This window comes from Mya arenaria, chromosome 7, assembly GCF_026914265.1.
Source record: "Mya arenaria isolate MELC-2E11 chromosome 7, ASM2691426v1".
NCBI classification, from domain to species: Eukaryota; Metazoa; Mollusca; class Bivalvia; order Myida; family Myidae; genus Mya; species Mya arenaria.
In genome coordinates, this window is record NC_069128.1 from 30,621,794 (window position 1) to 30,627,793 (window position 6,000).

A 6,000-nucleotide genomic window follows, 5' to 3' on the forward strand; every position below is an offset into this window, starting at 1 on the left:
AGTACCTAGAAATAACATTGACCTTGACCTTTAGTGACCTTGATGTTCAGTATGTTAGAAAGCTTAGCATATGTACATAACTTACTTCAAACATTGAAGTCAATAAATGTTTATGTTAAATAGTTATAATAAATATTGTAAGACTCACTGGCTAAAAAACGGCGGCCATCTTGGCTGTTGTCTTGGTTAGCATGGTAACCTGCAGGATGCCAGCTGTCTACCCTCGCTGGAAAATGAATTTTCACTGACACGAATATACCAAGAAACGCTCGGGACAAAAATGCACACAAATACCTCTAGGGACTGTACTAATAATCCTGATTCATTTCATAAAGATGCTTAATTGGTATGTAAAAAGAAAAACATTAAATGGAATGGTTTTATGCCTGTTTGCAATAATGCAATTTGTTTAAGGAATTAAGAACTTAAGATTCTCGAAAAGGGAAAAAGGAATTAGATATTAGGAGTTGTGTAATCATACCGAAATAAGTAAAGTACTGTCCCATATTTCTTGAAACTTCTTAAGTCTCTTATAAAAGATTTAAGCTAGCTCACTATTTTTCTATAATTTGTGTTAAATTTGTGTTAAATTTCTTTAAGATTTTTTAGACTTTATATAATAATTAGCTCTATCATATTCACTATAAACCAGTTTTCAATTATCAAAATTAATTTTAAGTATGCATTTTGGCTTATTGAAATAATCTCCATTGTAGTATTAAGTATGTATCTCTTGTTGTGTGTATGTTAGGCTTTGGTCATTGTTGTATTAAGTATGTATCTCTTGTTGTGGGTATGTTAGGCTTTGGTCATTATGGTATTAAGTATGTATCTCTTGTAGTGTGTATGTAAGGCTTTGGTCATTGTAGTATTAAGTATGTATCTCTTGTAATGTGTATGTAAGGCTTTGGTCATTGTAGTATTAAGTATGTATCTCTTGTTGTGTGTATGTAAGACTTTGGTCATTGTAGTATTAAGTATGTATCTCTTGGTGTGTGTATGTAAGGCTTTGGTCATTGTAGTATTAAGTATGTATCTCTTGTAGTGTGTATGTAAGACTTTGGTCATTGTAGTATTCAGTAAGTATCTCTTGTAGTGTGTATGTAAGGCTTTGGTCATTGTAGTATTAAGTATGTATCTCTTGTAGTGTGTATGTAAGACTTTGGTCATTGTGGAATTAAGTAAGTATCTCTTGTTGGGTGTATGTTAGGCATTGGTCATTGTGGAATTAAGTAAGTATCTCTTGTAGTGTGTATGTAAGGCTTTGGTCATTGTAGTATTAAGTATGTATCTCTTGTAGTGTGTATGTAAGACTTTGGTCATTGTGGTATTAAGTATGTATCTCTTGTAGTGTGTAAGTAAGGCTTTGGTCATTGTAGTATTAAGTAAGTATCTCTTGTAGTGTGTATGTTAGGCTTTGGTCATTGTGGTATTAAGTATGTATCTTTTGTAGTGTGTATGTAAGGCTTTGGTCATTGTAGTATTAAGTACGTATCTTTTGTAGTGTGTATGTAAGGCTTTGGTCATTGTGGTATTAAGTATGTATCTCTTGTTGTGTGTATGTAAGGCTTTGGTCATTGTAGTATTAAGTATGTATCTCTTGTTGTGTGTATGTAAGGCGTTGGTCATTGTAGTATTTGGTATGTATCTCTTGTAGTGTGTATGTAAGGCTTTGATCATTGTGGTATTAAGTATGTATCTCTTGTAGTGTGTATGTAAGGCTTTGGTCATTGTGGTATTAAGAATGTATCTCTTGTAGTGTGTATGTAAGGTTTTGGTCATTGTAGTATTAAGTAAGTATCTCTTGTAGTGTGTATGTAAGGCTTTGGTCATTGTGGTATTAAGTATGTATCTCTTGTAGTGTGTATGTAAGGCTTTGGTCATTGTGGTATTAAGTATGTATCTCTTGTAGTGTGTATGTAAGGCTTTGGTCATTGTGGTATTAAGTATGTATCTCTTGTAGTGTGTATGTAAGGCTTTGGTCGTTGTGGTATTAAGTATGTATCTCTTGTAGTGTGTATGTAAGGCTTTGGTCATTGTGGTATTAAGCATGTATCACGTATAGTGTGTATGTCATTGTGTGTATGTAAGGCTTTGGTCATTGTAGTATTAAGTATATATCTCTTGAACTGTGTATGTATGGTGTTGGTCATTGTAGTATTAAGTATGTATCTCTTGTAGTGTGTATGTAAGGCTTTGGTCATTGTGGTATTAAGTATGTATCTCTTGTAGTGTGTATGTCATTGTGTGTATGTAAGGCTTTGGTCATTGTAGTATTAAGTATGTATCACTTGTAGTGTATATGTAAGGCTTTGGTCATTGTAGTATTAAGTATGTATCTCTTGTAGTGTGTATGTATGGTGTTGGTCATTGTAGTATTAAGTATGTATCTCTTGTAGTGTGTATGTAAGGCTTTGGTCATTGTGGTATTAAGTATGTATCTCTTGTTGTGTGTGTGTAAGGCTTTGGTCGTTGTGGTATTAAGTATGTATCTCTTGTAGTGTGTATGTTATTGTGTGTATGTAAGGTGTTGGTCATTGTAGTATTAAGTATGTATCACTTGTAGTGTGTATGTAAGGCTTTGGTCATTGTGGTATTAAGTATGTATCTCTTGTAGTGTGTATGTATGGTGTTGGTCATTGTAGTATTAAGTATGTATCTCTTGTTGTGTGTGTGAAAGGCTTTGGTCATTGTGGTATTAAGTATATATCTCTTGTAGTGTGTATGTTAGGCTTTGGTCATTGTGGTATTAAGTATGTATCTCTTGTAGTGTGAATGTAAGGCTTTGGTCATTGTGGTATTAAGTATGTATCTCTTGTTGTGTGTATGTAAGGCTTTGGTCATTGTGGTATTAAGTATGTATCTCTTGTAGTGTGTATGTTAGGCTTTGGTCATTGTGGTATTAAGTATGTATCTCTTGTAGTGTGTATGTAAGGCTTTGGTCATTGTAGTATTAAGTACGTATCTCTTGTAGTGTGTATGTAAGGCTTTGGTCATTGTAGTATTAAGTATGTATCTCTTGTAGTGTGTATGTAAGGCTTTGGTCGTTGTGGTATTAAGTATGTATCTCTTGTAGTGTGTATGTAAGGCTTTGGTCATTGTAGTATTAAGTATGTATCTCTTGTAGTGTGTATGTAAGGCTTTGGTCGTTGTGGTATTAAGTATGTATCTCTTGTTGTGTGTATGTAAGGCTTTGGTCATTGTAGTATTAAGTATGTATCTCTTGTAGTGTGTATGTAAGGCTTTAGTCATTGTAGTATTAAGTATGTATCTCTTGTAGTGTGTATGTAAGGCTTTGGTCATTGTAGTATTAAGTATATATCTCTTGTAGTGTGTATGTAAGGTGTTGGTCATTGTAGTATTAAGTATATTTCTCTTGTTGTGTGTATGTAAGGCTTTGGTCATTGTAGTATTAAGTATGTATCTCTTGTAGTGTGTATGTAAGGTGTTGGTCATTGTAGTATTAAGTATGTATCTCTTGTAGTGTGTATGTCATTGTGTGTATGTAAGGTGTTGGGCATTGTAGTATTAAGTATGTATCTCTTGTTGTGTGTATGTAAGGCTTTGGTCATTGTGGTATTAAGTATGTATCTATTGTAGTGTGTATGTATGGTGTTGGTCATTGTAGTACTAAGTATGTATCTCTTGTAGTGTGTATGTAAGGTGTTGGTCATTGTAGTATTAAGTATGTATCTCTTGTAGTGTGTATGTCATTGTGTGTATGTAAGGCTTTGGTCATTGTGGTATTAAGTATGTATCTCTTGTAGTGTGTATGTATGGTGTTGGTCATTGTAGTATTAAGTATGTATCTCTTGTTGTGTGTATGTAAGGCTTTGGTCATTGTGGTATTAAGTATGTATCTCTCGTAGAGTGTATGTATGGTGTTGGTCATTGTAGTATTAAGTATGTATCTCTTGTTGTGTGTATGTTAGGCTTTGGTCAATGTAGTATTAAGTATGTATCTCTTGTTGGGTGTATGTTAGGCATTGGTCATTGTGCTATTAAGTATGTATCTCTTGTAGTGTGTATGTAAGGCTTTGGTCATTGTAGTATTAAGTATGTATCTCTTGTTGTGTGTATGTTAGGCTTTGCTCATTGTGGTATTAAGTATGTATCTCTTGTAGTGTGTATGTTAGGCTTTGGTCATTGTAGTATTAAGTATGTATCTCTTGTAGTGTGTATGTAAGGCTTTGGTCATTGTGGTATTAAGTACGTATCTCTTGTTGTGTGTATGTTAGGCTTAGGTCATTGTGGTATTAAGTATGTATCTCTTGTAGTGTGTATGTAAGGCTTTGGTCATTGTAGTATTAAGTATGTATCTCTTGTAGTGTGTATGTAACGCTTTGGTCATTGTAGTATTAAGTATGTATCTCTTGTAGTGTGTATGTTTGGTGTTGGTCATTGTAGTATTAAGTATGTATCTCTTGTTGTGTGTATGTAAGACTATGGTCATTGTAGTATTAAGTATTTATCACTTGTTGTGTGTATGTAAGGCTTTGGTCATTGTGGTATTAAGTATGTATCTCTTGTAGTGTGTATGTAAGGCGTTGGTCATTGTAGTATTAAGTATGTATCTCTTGTAGTGTGTATGTAAGGCGTTGGTCATTGTAGTTTTAAGTATGTATCTCTTGTAGTGTGTATGTAAGGTGTTGGTCATTGTAGTATTAAGTATGTATCTCTTGTAGTGTGTATGTAAGGCTTTGGTCATTGTAGTATTAAGTATGTATCTCTTGTAGTGTGTATGTAAGGCTTTGGTCATTGTAGTATTAAGTATGTATCTCTTGTAGTGTGTATGTAAGGCTTTGGTCGTTGTGGTATGAAGTATGTATCTCTTGTTGTGTGTATGTAAGGCTTTGGTCATTGTAGTATTAAGTATGTATCTCTTGTTGTGTGTATGTAAGGCGTTGGTCATTGTAGTATTAAGTATGTATCTCTTGTAGTGTGTATGTAAGGCGTTGGTCATTGTAGTATTAAGTACGTATCTCTTGTAGTGTTTATGTAAGGCGTTGGTCATTGTAGTATTAAGTACGTATCTTTTGTAGTGTGTATGTAAGGCTTTGGTCATTGTAGTATTAAGTACGTATCTCTTGTTGTGTGTATGTAAGGCTTTGATCGTTGTGGTATTAAGTATGTATCTCTTGTAGTGTGTATGTATGGTGTTGGTCATTGTAGTGTTTGGTATGTATCTCTTGTTGTGTCTATGTAAGGTGTTGGTCATTGTAGTATTAAGTATGTATCTCTTTTTATGTGTATGTTAGGCTTTGGTCATTGTAGTATTAAGTATGTATCACTTGTTGTGTGTATGTAATGCTTTGGTCATTGTAGTATTAAGTATGTATCTCTTGTTATGTGTATGTTAGGCTTTGGTCATTGTAGTATTAAGTATGTATCACTTGTTGTGTGTATGTAAGGTGTTGGTCATTGTAGTATTAAGTATGTATCTCTTGTAGTGTGTATGTATGGTGTTGGTAATTGTAGTGTTTGGTATGTATCTCTTGTTGTGTCTATGTAAGGTGTTGGTCATTGTAGTATTAAGTATGTATCTCTTTTTATGTGTATGTTTGGTTTTTGTCATTGTAGTATTAAGTATGTATCACTTGTTGTGTGTATGTAAGGTGTTGGTCATTGTAGTATTAAGTATGTACCTCTTGTAGTGTGTATGTAAGGCGTTGGTCATTATAGTATTAATTATGTATCTCTTGTTGTGTGTATGTAAAGCTTTGGTCATTGTAGTATTAAGTATGTATCTCTTGTTGTGTGTATGTAAGGCGTTGGTCATTGTAGTATTAAGTATGTATCTCTTGTTGTGTGTATGCAAGGCTTTGGTCATTGTAGTTTTAAGTATATATCTCTTTTTGTATGTATGTTAGGCTTTGGTCGTTGTAGTATTAAGTATGTATCTCTTGTTATGTGTATGTTAGGCTTTGGTCATTGTAGTATTAAGTACGTATCTCTTGTTGTGTGTGTGTAACGCATTGGTCATTGTGGTATTAAGTGTGT